Raw genomic sequence first — 15,668 nt, forward strand, 5'->3', positions numbered from 1 at the left:
TCTTCATTTTCAGTGAACTATTAAATGTCTTTATGGGTGGAAGGTATATGGTTAAAAGAGCAGCAGAATTAAAATGGTAGCAGGGTGAAAGCTGGCAGTGTTGGTTTTCCATGAAGCCTAGCAAGTTCATCTCAAAGATTCAGCAACTGTTGCTGTCCTAGCGCCTGATGCCATGTACCTGTTACCTGTATCTCAACACCTGTAATTAAAAATAAATCAACAGGGGGCCTCCCCTGGTGGCACAGGCAGTTGAGCGCAGTGCTACGAAGCTGTCCGCAGCCTCTTTAGTGCCAGTTGGATCCCGGCCAGCCATCGAGGATCCCACATGGCGCGGCAGACCTCTCCTGTCACGCCCGCTGCTCCCCTCAGCAGTGAATTTCCTCATTCTGCCTGTTCTGTTCCCTGCTCTGTCTGTTGAGTCCTCTCACCCTCCTGCACATCTGGTCTGTACCCCAGTTCTTGTATGAATAAATAAATCTTTTTTAAAAAAACAAACAAATCGGGCCTCCCCGGTGGCGCAGCAGTTGAGCGCTGGGTTGCGAAGCTGCCCGCAGCCTCTGCAGCGCAGGTTCGATCCCCGGCTGCTCCCCGGCCACCGGAGGAGGGTCCCACATGGCGCGCAGACCTCTCCTTCCGCCCACTGCTCCCCTTAGCAGTGTACTTCGGTCCTTCTGCCTGCTCTGCTCCCCACTCTGGCTCTGGTGAATTCTCTCACCCTCCTGCGCTTCTGACTGTACCCAGTGCTTGTATAAATAAATAAATAAATCTTAAAAAAAAACCAAAACAAATCAACAGAAGCATTCCCCCCATAACCTTCTGATATTTAAACACAATAGCTCTATTTTCATAATCCCTTAAAACTAATTCATTTTTACAACCTTAATGGAATTCTGAGTTGGTAACTGGGCCTTTCTGGTATCAAGTGTAAAATAAAAAAAAAAAAAACAGCGCTTCTACTTTCCATGTTTTTCTTTTGCATTTTGGTCCAAGGTGTCACCATCTCGCTCCCATAATTATTTCATGGCCCTGTGATAAGGAGAAACCACTGGCTCACATATCTCTGAGTCAGATGACAAAATGAGTGTCAGAGAAAAGATCCTTCAATCCCTCAACTACAGAGCAACGTGAGACGGAAATGACTCTTTAATCTGCAGTCCAACAGGTTCTGTCTTCTATTAAGCCTGTACCCCCATTTTATTATATAGTTGAGCCAATTATATATGACTCACTGGGAAAGTGCACTTTATGATCTTGTCAGAAGAAATGGTTTCACCGGGATCATTTTAAGCCAATAATTTTATACCTACCCTCTCCTAAATATCTAGGACATTAACTTATTAACCATGCTAGTGTCAAGCCTAATGCCTTTTAAATACTGAAAACAAATACCAGGAAGCGAAAGGGATTGGAGAATAGATTTTCCATCAGCAGTTAGTGTTTTCACATATCAGGGGCTCAATCTCCGTGGATTTAGTAGGAAAGGGCTCCATTCTCTGCTTCCTCCGAATAAAGAGCTTTCATTTTGTTCCATGGGAGGGAGAATGTGCATGTGGGATGAGAGTTAGGCTGCTTATTTCAAAGCCAGGTTCACGTCTGTTTAACTGATGTGGTCCCAGTACCCAGTGTGTGACAGCATGAAATGCCTCCTCCACGCAGCTCTGTGGAGATGAGCAAATGGTGGCATGTCCAGGCTGTGGTTGGCAGGAGAGCTTGGGGACTGAAGGTGAACTGGTTTCAACAGCAATGGAGGAGCATGTGAGAGGCTGGGGAGCATAGCAGAAACAATGTGAAAGAGGACTCTGAGTGTATGTGTGCATGTGTGTATGTGTGTGTTAATGAGAGTCCAAGGCCATACAGGTAACCTCCATGCTTCAGCTAGGTATGCTCTGTGTGATTGCTCTATGCAATAAAATTATTGGAAAAATGTACTTTGCAAGCATAGTCCATTCAGTGATGGGCATTCACTCAAATTAGTGTTTGAAGGCAATTGGTGATCACGATTATTTCTATTGCCAAATCCAGATGACTTTTTCCAATCTTCTTTTCAGCACTCAATCCTGTTTACCACCTTATGAACATTTATTTTTCATTTGCTTCTACAGACCTTGCCTCTCTGGCGGTCTTTCTACTGCTCTGCCCACTCCATTTCTGTTATTTTTATTGAACTTTTTTACCCATTCTTTAAAGGCTTTTGTTTCTTGGGATTCTGTCTCCTGTCACCTTTTCTTGTCGTGCTACTGGACTTAAGTATTAGGCACAAGAGTGGCCTCCAAAGATGTCCATGTCCTAAACCCCAGATTCTATGAATATGTGATGTTACATGTCCAGAGGAAAGACACACCTACGGTCAGGTTTCTTGAGGTGGTGAGAGCATCCTGGATTATAAAACTGGGCCCAATCTAATGAGAAGAAAAAAAAAAAAACTCTTTAAAAACAGAGATTGTTCTCAGGGTTAAGGCAGTGGAGAGATGAGGCAGATGGGGAGTTAGAATATTTGAAGTATAAGAAGATTTGGATATGTGATTGCTGGTTTTGAAGATGGAGTAAGGGGGCCATGAGCCAGGGAGTGTGGGCAACTTCTAGATGCTGAAGACAACTCCTTTATACACTTTGACTTCACTCAGTGAGACTCTGGGCAGAGAACAAACTAAACCATGCTGTGCTGGGCTTTTTACCTACAGCTGTGAGACAGCATGTTTGTATTATCTTAAGCGGCTAAGTTTGTAGCAAGTTGTTACAGCAGCAAATGGAAACTAATGCATCCATCCTGAATGGCTTCACCTACTCACAGATTCAATTTACCATGTAAAGGATGGTAGCTCCCTATTCTCTACTTTGCTCAATTTCTACTTCTCATTCGTCCCTTCTGCCAGGCAACTTTCTTTAGAATTCTTAGATACACATTCAATTATACTTGTTAGAAATTGAACTAATTTTTTTTCTTCCTAAATCTTTCTTTTCTGATGTTTCCCATTGCCAATCACTAACCCAGAAACCTGGCATCAAGTTGCTTCTCTCCTTTCCATTTTACTCCCGTGATAGTCTCATCTCGTCACCCCTTTCCAGTTAATATGGTGCATGATACTTCCTTGCTTATCTGGCTCCCTGCTTGGAATGTGAGTTCTGTGTGTATTTTATTTTATTTATTATACACATACCAGGCACACATAACAGTTCCCAAATATCAGCCACCACTCTAACCATCTTTACAAATATTGACTTATTTAACATTATTTTTTTTCCATGGTTGTATTTCCAACCTCAAAACTAGTGCCCAGCACATAGTAGCTGCTCAATATGTTTTTGAGTGAATGGATGGATGAGTTCAACCTAATACTAGGCACAAGTCAATTGCCAATTGAAATCCTGCCAATTCTGTTTCCTAAATATCATTCCACCTTTCTCTAAACATGAGTATTTTCTGATTCCAGGCTTTCTGCATGACAGTAGCAGCATCCAGTCGATCCTCTAATATCAAATACCATTGCCTCAACCACCCACTCTCTGCATTGCAGGGAATTGTGCTCAAAGACTCGGGGACCTGGCTGTATCCTGTCATGCTCTTTGTAAGAATCCTGGACTGGCTGAAGTCCACAACCCCACAGGGATACAGACAGCCTTTCTTGACATGCTCTCTATTTTCTCTTCCTATCCTCATTTCTCATCACTTCTCTTACCCAGTTCTCTTTCCTTACACTTTACCTTTCAGTCAGCCTGAACACTCAGCTTCCCAAAGGTGCACATTCTCCCTTGCCTCCCAAGCCTTTGCATATGCTTCCTCACCCCCATCCACCTCTTCTTGCTACCTGTCCTATTTCCTGCTCATTGGTAATATTCCTACTCAGTTGTTCCTCTCTCCCAAAATACCTCCTGCCAGTGAAGTGCCTGTCTTTGTGCTCACTAGCCATTCTGTCTGGCCTGTCTCCTTCCCTTTCTCTGAGTGGTGTCAAGATCTCTTTATCAGTGTGATTTTATCACTAGTTCACAAGGTTCTGGAGGCCATGAGCTGGGGACCTCCATCTCTTTCAGCACCTAGCACACCAGCTGCTACCCAGCAGGGGCTAGTAAATACCCACTGAGTGAGTGAATTGGCTTCCTGAGGCTTGGTGAGCCCAGGCTAGACCATCTCACCAACCAAAGGGGCACTTGTTATGCCAGTATTGATTTGCAGGCGCAATTATATGTGTAAATGCATTTTCACTGTTCTGCCTTAGGACCCAATTTTTGAAAATTAGATTTTAAATGTCCCATCCTCCTCACTTACATCTTATGCTTCTAGACATTTAGCACATAATTTAAAATGAAAGGCATAGAAAATTGGACTCATTTAGTTTACTCTTCTTGAAGCCCATGTTAGGTTATTTTTAAATTCTCATGGATCTTGTGCTCTGTAGGGTGTGTTTGAGAGGGAGGAAGGAAGGGAGGAAATAAGCAAGAAAGGAGGGAGCAAGGGAGGAAGGAGGACACTCACTAGAAGCTATTAGAGATGCTGCATATTATTACACTTTGTTTTAATGCATTCAGTTTTCACATAGCATCACCCCAAATACAATTTCCAAATTCAAAGACTGAAAAGCAGATTCAACCCCAACGCTTGCTGTGTTATGTTCTCCACTGCAGTGAGGAGTCATGACCGGCTTGCACTGAGTCGTGTGGGGAGTTTTGACATTCATTCTTCTAAATTTCAGCCAACACAGGCCCCTGTCTCTGCCTTGCCCACTGCAGATGGCAGGTGGGAGTGGATTACATCACTGCCATTAGCAGAGCGTGCACCCCCTGACTTACAAATGCTGTTCTTATCAGCACCCATGTGAACAGTGGCCAAAAGGAGGTCCCTTTAAGCCACAGTTCTGAGTTTCTCTTTCCAGGTTAAGAGGGTACAAAACCTTCAGATCTTATGGATATTCCTAAATTGAGCTGCTCTGCACTATCAGGGTGAATTTGAGGGTTCCTTGTAGCTGGGAGGTGTGAGTTTCACTCTGACTTTGAATGTATAAGGCTCTAGGGGTCCCTATGTCTCTCAACACATATGGCTGCCTGCACATTCCCCCCAGGGATGCTAAATGCCCACTGCCAGTGCTTCGAACCAGCATGTTTTCCCATGTGCCATTTCTCTGTTTTCTGAAGCCACAAGGATGCTAAGTAGCCAGGCCAGGAGTGTGGAATCAGACACACTTTGTAATACAGTGAATAAATAATTGAATAAAACACAGAGAACCCACTTTGGGTTGCTACCCTCTTGATGCTTGAATTCTAATGGAAGAGACAGAGAAATATAAACAGCCCTGGGGAAGGCAGCAGTAACCTCCCATTAGAGGGCTGTACCTGTCTTTCTTAGCTGCCAGCTCTGCTGCATAGAAATGGCCAGACTTTCTGAGCCTCAGTTTAGGGTGTGATATTGGAACCCTCAGAGGCAAAGCCAGAGTGGGCACTCTTATTCCCAACTCCTCTTTGTGCTAAGCACCTAATATTGCCACTGTCCTTGATGCTTCTCCTGGGAAGGTGCCTCCTGGGAGTCTCAACACATTGTTTCTGGCTGTGGAAGATGAAGGATTATGTTCCCTGTTGGCTGTTTTGATAAGGCTGAAATCCATCTCTTTCGTAATGTTGTGTTCATAGCTGATAAGACTTGTCTCTTTCCTTTTCCCTGTCCATTATAGAATTAACTGCAAACGTTGGTGAGAACAGGCTCATCACTAATGCATGCATCTATGTGTGGGAGGGAGGCAGAGATGCAGACAAGGTGTATACACAGCATATCTGAATATTTAAAATTATCAGTTAGTCTAATAAATGGCTAAAAAGAGTAAGTATTATTCTCTCAAGCTGAGGTTTAAAAATGTAGATTTTGGGCCTCCCCAGTGGCGCAGCAGTTGGGCACTGGGCTATGAAGCTGCCCGCAGCCTCTGCAGCGCCAGTTCAATCCCAGGCCGAGGGTCCCACATGGTGTGCAGACCTCTCCTGCCGCCTGCTGCTCCCCTCAGCAGTGTATTTCGTCAGTCTGCCTGCTCTGCTCTCTGCTCTGGTTCTGGTGGATTCTCTCACCCTCCTGCGCTTCTGACTGTACCCAGTGCTTGTATAAATAAATAAATAAATCTTTAAAAAAATTAAAAAATGTAAATTTTATGATTACTCAGGGATACTGGGGCCTCCAGATTAGAAGACAATTGTCAATGAAAAGAGCTTGTTGCCCACAGTTCCCGAAGAGGAGCATACTATGCAGGGCCACAGCAAGAAGCACCAGGGTTGGCCAGGAGGCAGAGGGTGAGGGGGAAACAGGGGAGAGCCTTTATAGCTAAGTGCTTTCCATAGGAAATCATGGGTGAAGCAGGGTAGCAGATTTAGGATTGGTCGTTTAAGTGATTTTAGAGCTTTAGGATTTCTTAGCGGTCCCTCGTTATCTGTTCCTGGTCCTGGGGTATTAGAGAAGGTACATGGTCACCTGTGTATATGGGGTCATGCAGGAGGTGGTTGGGGTGTGGACACTGGGCTGGTTAGTTTGTATATGAAAGCCTTTTTCTCTGCAGAGTTCTTTACTATCTCTAGCAATTGACTAAGCCTGGGAGGGGCAGCAAAGTCCAGATGGCAAAGCATCATAAAATACAGGAAATTTGAAAATTGATTAACTCACTTCACTAACTTAATGGCAAGGTGACTAGGTATGAATTTAGAATTCTTGGATCCCTTGCAATGTGCTAGAAAGCAAAGGTGCAGGAGAATCAGCTGTGGCCCCCAAATCACCCCACCCTCCCCCAAGGGCTGCCTCCCTTCTGTGTCATCTGTTTTTTTCTCACTATGAGTGCCATGAATTCAAGCATGGGAAGCCCAGCTCACATAGCCAAGCTCTGTCCACCCCGCTGTGGTGAGATCTGACCACTTAGCCTCTTCTGGAAATAGGGGCCTGCCTCCTCCAGATGCTGGGCAGTCTCGGGGGAGATGATCCTCAGCTGTCAGCTTCTTTCAGGACTTCTGGGGCTCAAGAAAATGAACTTGCTTAGAGACATACCTGGATCCAGAGGGCAGTCAATGCAGGGACAAAAGCCTGGGCCGTGGTCACATCTCGGGACAACTCAGAATGATTTCCCAACTCCACAGTCCCCGGGGGCTGGATGAGGCATCTGTTAGGTCAAATCTATATGGCAGTTTTCCCAATCCTGCCCTACCCTCAGTCTTCCACAGGTGCTAAGATGAAGAGCTCTCCCCAATAATTGCCCCTGCTTGATAAACTCCACCGCCCTCCTCGCATCTCACCCTCCTTCCATACACCTGTGTGACAACCACCTGGCTTGTGGTGCCGTACACCCTCACGACGCCAGCTGGGGAGCAGGCTTGCCCACTTTCAGAAGTGGGCCCGGGGACATTTGGGTGGGAAATCCCAGCATCCTGGGTTCCTAGAGCACAGGACTGTGCTAGGCATTAAGAATTCATAAAAGCTAGATTGGAGCAAAAAGGATAAATCATGCCCTAAAAGCCCTTGGTGACTATAGAAGGTCTGCCAGATTCCAGAAGTGGAATGAGCATTGTGGGGAGAGGGTTGTAGCCCAGAGGACATGTTGATGAGTCAGAGGCAGAAAATGCCTCAGGAGGGTATTCCAGGCAGAGGGAGCAGTAAGAGCTGAGGTGCAAGTCTCGGAACTGCAGAAGGCACTGAACTGGCTCAGGGCACTACCACCCTGGAGGCAGGCATGTCACTGGCAGCAGGACACTGAGCCCAGGGCTTTGGAAGCTGTCAAGACTCTCCTCCCCTCTTCTCTGTTTTACTGAGAGTCAGGCTTCTGTTATTATGAAATCAAGGGATCCACAGGGACCCTCAAACTTGCATGCTCCTAAGGTATCTGGCCATCCATGTGCATAAAGGCACAGCAGACTCTTAGTGTGATAGATCTTTAATGGAATTAGAGTACATTGAGAGGGATGAGAAGAGAGGGTGCCTTTCCCAATAAGCCACCTAAAATTCCCTGTCCCCTCATGGGAAAATGCCCAGCCAAACAATGCCGGCCTGAAGCAGGGACTGAAAGCTTGCCCCAAGTCGAATGCACCTTTTGGTGGAGAAACAAGAAAGGGATGAAAGCGGCCAGGCAAGTTTGAGACAGGAGGAGCAAAATCAAAGTACAAATCGAGGTAACGGCTGCTGTTGTCAGCCTCCCCATGTGTCTCTCACTCACAGGACTCTTCCAGGTGACTCTACATGTCTCTCCTCTGCATGTCTCCTTCCACATCTCCTTCCCAGCAGTGCCAGGGTGCAAGGTGGGCTACAGTAGTATGTCTGCCTTATCTGGCCCCTCAGTTTGCACCCCTAGTTCCCAGTAGTTAGTCCAAGGCAGCTACATTTAAGTGGGTGTGGGGAACTTGGCAGCTCTCCCACCCACAACACTTTCCTTCTTGCACTGTGACTGAACCGTGGTTGCAGGCCGCTCCCAACCTGGCTGTTCTAACATTGGCATAGAGAACAAAGGTCCCCTTTAATGAGTGCAAATGTGAAAATTCTGGAGAAAGGAGCCTGATTGGTTCTTATCAGTGAGCCCTCAATCCAGGACAGACTCAGTTAAGATGGTGTGTGCTAAAATGTGCTGGCAAAGAGTGGGGCCGGGGGATTAGCTGTCCCAATGGGAGCAGTTCTGGGCAGATACCGCTCTGTGTGGAGGTGTGCACCTGGGTATGACATGCCATGGCACTGAGCAATGGGAAATCAGGACTGGAAAATTAGGCTTGTGAGGGGCATTTGGTGATGCTCAAAAGTTCCTCTCCTCCTCCCTAGTGCCACTCTGCCAGGGTCTGCTTAGTTACTTCCAGTGACAGTTCAAGGGCACCATGTAGTTGAGAGACACCCTGTAGTTGTGGATCTGATTAGTTTTAAATGGTTGCCATTCCTTGCCTTTAAGAACCTTCTAACTTTTCCTGCCAGTGTTCCAGTCTCTCTTCTAAACAGAGAACCCTAACTAGGACACTTTTGTTTCAAACAGAGGGATTCCAGTGTCAAACCTTTAGCAGTTATATGTAAAGCCTCTACCTTAGAAGGGAAAGCAAACACTCTCCTTCTGTGACAATAGAATTCCTTCAGTGAAATTCATAGCAACTAGGCGACTGTGCTATGCATTTAAAAAACATAGATTTTTGCCTAAAACAGAAGTAGGTCTGCATTTTTAATTTGCTCCTTGAATTAACTTCCTTCAAGCTTGGTCTTATCCTGAAAAGAGATTTAGAGAGTTACTGTGAGAATTAAATAAGATAATGCACACATTGGAAAGCGTTGAGCCAGGCTCCTACGTGAGCTCCTTTTGCTTAGCTTAAGAAGATTGAGTATGGATTTGGCATTTGTTGAACACAAATTGCTTGAGAAAATAGTATTCCACTTTAAAAACAAAGTCCCAAGTTCTATTCCTTGATCTATCAAAAGATATGAAGACAAGTAAATTATGTGTGTGGCGTGTGGATGCAAATGGTGGATGCATGTGTGTGGTGTGTGTATGTATATGGCACGTGCATGCATGTGTTTGCGTGTTAGAAGGAAATAAGGAGAAAGAATCAAAGCGAGTAATGTATTCTCAAATGTACACTACTAGGCAAGGCAAATAATAGACATTTTAAGCAAATTTTAAAATACATTAATCAATCTCCAGGTCACAATTCTTTCAATTATATGTGCTAGAAAGCAAGAAAGCCAACCCAAGTCTGCTGCTGTCAGGAGGGAGAACTGGGGATAGTTAGTCTGTCTTTCTCTGTGGTAAAAACATTTGGTTGGTGAAGATACACGAGTGGAGACTATAGAGCGAGGCTGCTCAGAACTAATAGTGTTAGCTTTTTTTTTTCTGACCTGCTTTCCATACCATGCACACTTGATTTTTCTTTTTATCATTGAGTAGTGCTGATTTATTAGGCGGTGTGCTTCAAGGGCATGAAGAGGTTGCATGTAGGGGCAGGTCTGAATTGGGAAAGTGAGAATTGCTGTATCAGATGACACCCAATTAACTAGTGACAAGCACAGCGGGTGAAATTGGAACTTGGGCTTTATCTTTTAGGGAGCTTAAGTACTCACTAAATATTAAACATTTTAAACCTGGTGGAACTTACCTATGCGTTTCTCCTTCGTTCCTCCTGCCCACTATCTCTTCCCGTCAAAGCAGGGGGGTGTTTGGTGTCTAGAGCATCAGGACGGACAGGCCCCTGAGGTGAACTCTGGGCTTAAGGGCAACAGTGCAGTGCTCCCTGCGCTAGCCCACTTGGCATCTCTTGGGGCACCTGCAGCCACATACCAGCACATAGGGCCAAACTGCAGACGTGTAACTGTAAGCATAACTTGGGATACAGTTGACCCTTGGACAATGTGGGGATTGGGGCACAGACACCCCCAACTACAGTGGTCCCTTGGATAGTGATTTCAGAACCCCCTATTTCTTTCCACCCTACCCTCTACCCCCACAAATACCAAAACCCAGCAGATACTGTAGTCCCTTGTAGTCAGCCTTCTGTATCTGCAGACTCAACCACTGACAACTACAGTTGGTTGAATCTATGAATGTCGATCCCGTGGGCCTGGAGTCTCTACTGTAATTATTGAAAAAATTCCACACATAAGTGGACTGGCACAGATCAAATTCATTGTTCAAGGGTCCACTGTATTTGGCTTGCTTTCCTATGGACAATCATGATGATACTTTATTTCTGGAAAAGCTTTTCCCCTGTCTGCCTTTGGCTGCCAATATGAAGTTTCTCTAACACAACATTTTCACTCAGTTTCACTTTCTCTGGATGAACCAGTATGTCTCTCCATTCACCTCGTAGGGAGGCTGTGATGGAGGTGGGTGTTCATGCTTTTGGACCGACACATTTCTTGTAGCCACACTGCCTTCCTTCGGTGTGGGATCATGTATTATATCAGGTAATCCTAATGTAAGCTTAGGGAAAAAAATGATTCCAAAATTATTGGGAAAGTAAACTGATAGGACATTAAATGCCTGATATTCTAAAACACAAATCTTATTTTATGGGAAGCTTCTGTTTTGGATTATCCATGCCTCCTCTGGCTTCAGCCAGCATGGAAAATCCTTTAAGATCTCTACTTCACTCACTTCCTCCGGGCAGCCTTTTTTAACCCCATCACTCTCCTTCCACAATGTTCCCAGAGTGACTGCTGCTTTATGTTTCTACCGTGAACTGAACTCATTGCTTTTATTAATCATCTGTTTATGTGTCTCCCTCTGTCACCAAACCTGGGTTTCTCCAAGTTAAGGGCAGCCTAGTGTCCACTTCTGCAGTCCAATGCCTCATGCACAACCTGGCATGAGGGGGCATTTAAGAAACATTAGATGGATATCAGAATGTCAGTCACAATCCCAAAGAGGAACCTACCTGCTCTCTGTTACTGCTTATTCATTCTTTAGGACCTACCTGACCATTTTTCTTCTCTCTGCAAATCTCAACATGAGAAGAAAGGAGAGAGATTGAACAATGCACTAAATGATAGCCCACAAATGAGATGTGAATCAATTGCTAATTTAGTGATGATGCATTTCTTTGTTTCCAACCTTAGAGAATTTACATTGACTAGTCTAAAGCCTAGAAAGGAGGCAACTTTTTTAAAACTCAGGAACACTCTCTAGAGGGTTCTGTCTAAATGACCACCCTACAAAGTGGTAGTAGAAATAGAAGCAAATCTATAGATGCAAATTCAAATCTATTTGTAAAAACCACATGATTTTGACATGTTATCATTGGGAAGAGTGGCTTAATGTCAATATAAATCCTAGAATATTATAAATCATGTTTTTTTCATTATGACTTACTTTGAAATCACCTGACCTATGCCCTTTATATATATGTGTCACATATATATTCCACAATGGTAAATTATTTTATGCTGATATCTTACTAACATTCTTCCCTGTAGTTTGTATACAATTACGTTTTCATTTGTTGATGGGTTTTTTGTTTTTTGGGTTTTTTTTTGCCATTGCTAGTTCTTTTTGTAACTTTGACTTTTATTTTGTACAATCTTTGGCCTCTGCTGAAATTACTCTGTCTTTTGAACACCCGCTTCATTTTATTGGTGGCAGAAATCCCAAAGGCATTTTCTTGATGTGCTTTTTTTGAGCTCCTCTTACGGTATTTAAAACTGAACCATGTGTTCTGAAGCTGTAGGCTCTGGAGACGTCCTAGTTATGTAACTGACCTTTGCTGCCCTCTGTTCACCGTCTATGAAATGGGGATGATAATAGAACTTGCTTCATAGATTCTATTTGTGAACATTTAGAACAAGGTGTTGAAGACAGTACCAGCTCATAGAAAGTGCTTAATAAAATGCTACCTAAATTGATACCATTATCTTGATACCATGCATTTCTACATACTGGGTTTCCCATATGGTGGTCAAGGTCACTTTGGTACAGGTGGGGATGCACTCAGGCATTGTATTTCCATCTTGCCCTTCAGTATAAAATTTGATATCTGTAGTACTTCAGATAAAGGATTCTGTCAGTTTTCAAGTCCTAAATCATCTTTTTAAAAAAGCTTTTGTTTTTGTTTTATTTCAGTTATCTACTTGCAATGTTTCTTTTTTTTTTTCTCACCACCCGCTTGTGTCCCTCTCTCTTCCCTCCCCCTCCTTATCCTTGGAGCCCTTGGGATATTTGTGGATGTCCACTAGTTTTTTGAAAGTGTTTTACTGTTGTCAAATAATACTGTTAAGTAAACATCCAATGTTTGTTTTTATTGTTCTGGCTTACTATACAGATTGTGTTACCACTTCATCTCCACAAGGGTTTAGTTACCAAAATAAGCAGAAGTTCCTTCATGAAAGGAAGAGTAATACTTTAGAGTCTCAGAATCCTAAAATTTCTCTCTGCCTTTCATATTTTACTTCTGGAAGATTTTTTACTAATGGGAGTAGACTCAGTCTTATCTGAATCAATTCTTGAATAATAATGGATCTTTGAAATCTGATGACTTATTTTTGTAGAACAAGGTCAGACCTCACTTGATAGATATGTTATTTTAGAAAATTCCAATAAAAGAACTAATGCCAGATAAAATTTGTGATTAATTCTAAACTGATGAAATTCCCTTTGGCTTCCATTTTCAAATTTGAGATTATGTATTGATCTGATAATGCCCTCCTTATTCATTGAGGGTGGTGGGGCAGAAGTTCCTGGAGTCACTGCTGTCTTCAATCTGATAGTAAGTCAGCCTGGGTATTACTCATTTCCTGTACTATTATCCTGATAAATACTGCTATCTTTTATTATGCAAACAAAAGATATAATGCAATGAAACCTAGTTAGACTTGCTTCCACTTAACATTCTCCTAACTTCCTTGTTTATGCTGAAAAGGATATTGCTGGATAACTTGGTCATTATTTTGCATTTGACCGATTGGGATATTTTTGGATTATTAGTTATAATGAAAGTTTTGGGAAAATATTTCTCTGCACTCACTGTATTCACAGTGAGTAATCACTGTGAGAGTCTGCCCCTACAGCTATCACTGAAGCCACATCTTTATTATTTTCTTATTTATTTTAAAAGATTTATTTTTATTTATTTATGCATATAAGATCTGGGGGTATAGGCCAGGGTGTGGGGGATCAGAGGATTCATCAGAGACAGAGTGGGGAGCAGAACAGGCAGAGCTACAGAAATACGCTGCTAAGGGGAGTAGCAGGCAAGACAGGAGAGGTCTGCTGCACCACATGTGGGTCAGCTCCCTGACCAGGGATTGAACTCATGCCATCATGGTGATAACACTGAGTCTTAACCCCTTGGCCACCAGGGAGGCCTTGCCACATCTTCTTTATACTTTAATAATGCCCCTACAGTGCCTTCTGTGAAGCAGGAATCAGGTTTCATTGCTGTGACACTGATTTGTGTTTGTGCCAAGGACTCTGCCAAATGTGTTCACAGATTTATCTCATTTAATTATCAATCAGTTTCTCTGCTTAATTGAATTCATAAAACAGATTCTATGACTTCCATTCTGATATTATGGCTTATATGTGGATATCAGATTCCCTTATCAAATGGGGAGAAAGAGGCTTTTTCTAAATCAGGACCCCTGGTGACCCCGGTCTCCTTTTTTTCTTTCCTTGCTTCCCAGCACCTTGGCTCACCATTACCAAATATCTTCTCCATCTCTGCTCTATTGAACCTAAGATTGTGGGAAAAGGAAGAAAGAGGAGAGAGGGTGAGAAGAGAAGCAAAGAACACTCTTTGTCAATGAGTGTGTCTGTGGGCATATTATTTAAGAAGTGAAAACCTAAACTCCCTGGCCTTTCTTGAACATTTAGTCCAACCTGGCACTTTTGGGCTGTCTGGCTGGGATCTGGGTCCAGGGAAGGTGATTTTTCAGCATAGCATCCTCCTATGTAGCCTCAGACAGGTGGAAAAACGTGGAACTGCCAGGCTGTTCCTGGGCAGTTCCTAAATGTCATGAGCTGGAGTTCAGGTGCTTAGATGAGTCAAGTATTTAGCATTCAGTTTTTTAAAAAAATAATTACAATGGTATACATCTGGATTATTCTGGATAAATATAAGAATGTGGCTTTCTTTTTCTCAAGGGAGGTGCTAGGCATTTCTTATCCTTTGGATGGAAAGTACTCACTTTCCAAAGTACCTTGTCCTCATTGTCCCTGTCTCTCTGCTTCTCTCCTCTCCTGCAATCTCTTTTCAACACAGCAACCATAAGCCAATGTGTTGTCCCTTTTCTGCAGTGTTTTCTGTTTTGCCCAGAACACTGAAAACCCTGCATTGGTCTTGCAGCTACTACAGCTGTATAACAGATCATTCCTGCACTCATGACTTAATACAGCCATTTATTATGTGCACAGATTCAGAGTGAAGGATTTAGAAAGAGTGGAAATGGCTTGTCTCTATGATGTCTGGGTCTCTCAGACTGAAAGCCCAAATCATCTGAAAGCTTACGTATCTGGTGGCAGATGCAGGCTATAGGCTGAGACCTTCTGACTGAAAACCAGAACACCTACAACTGGCGCCTCCTTGTGACTTGCGCTTCTTTACAATGTAGTGACTGGGTGCCCGGGAGAAAGCGCTGGGCACAAGCTAGATCCTGGCCCCAGACATTATATACCAACTATATTGACATAGTTAGTTGGTTGGGTTGGTCATAACCCGTTCAGACTCAAAGGGAGGGAAAGAGATTTCACCACTTCATGGAGAATGGTCAAGCCTAGAAGAGTGTGTGGGACTGGAAATATTACCGAGGCCATGTTTTGGAAATCCAGTGTACCACAGTGGCCAACATGACTAGACCTGGGTTCTTTCTCTGCCTTTGCCTCTTCTCCCTAAGGCCCTTCTGCTCCAGCCACATGCTGTGGAGCTTGCAGACTTCCTCCTGCTGAGGACCCTCAGACTGCTTGGTCCTTCTTCCTCAAGCTTTTACTCAAATGTCACCTTCTCAAAAATGCCCATCAAGGCTGCTCTGCAACCCCATTCTGATTGCCTTCTCTTTCTGTCTAGTACTTAGCGCCTTCCAGTACACTATGTAACTTTTATGTTTATTCTTTATTACCTACCTCTACCAGAATTAAGCACTATGTAGATAGGAATTGTTATCTCTTCTGTCCACTGGCTTATCCCACCAGCTTAGGACAGTGTGTGGTACACAAATATGTGTAGGACGTGAAACAGCATTCCTGATTGGGACATTCTGAATTAGC

The 15,668-nt window shown here is 43.6% G+C and overlaps 1 protein-coding gene across 1 annotated transcript in view; it reads left to right on the forward strand.

The window, feature by feature from the left end:
* DISC1 (DISC1 scaffold protein) overlaps positions 1–15,668 on the forward strand; it is a gene marked incomplete at both ends in the record, with an annotated part of 373,050 nt that overhangs the window by 280,364 nt on the left and 77,018 nt on the right. The gene's annotated exons all lie outside the window — the stretch shown is intronic.

This window comes from Talpa europaea, assembly GCF_964194135.1.
Source record: "Talpa europaea genome assembly, chromosome: 14".
Taxonomy (NCBI): domain Eukaryota; kingdom Metazoa; phylum Chordata; class Mammalia; order Eulipotyphla; family Talpidae; genus Talpa; species Talpa europaea.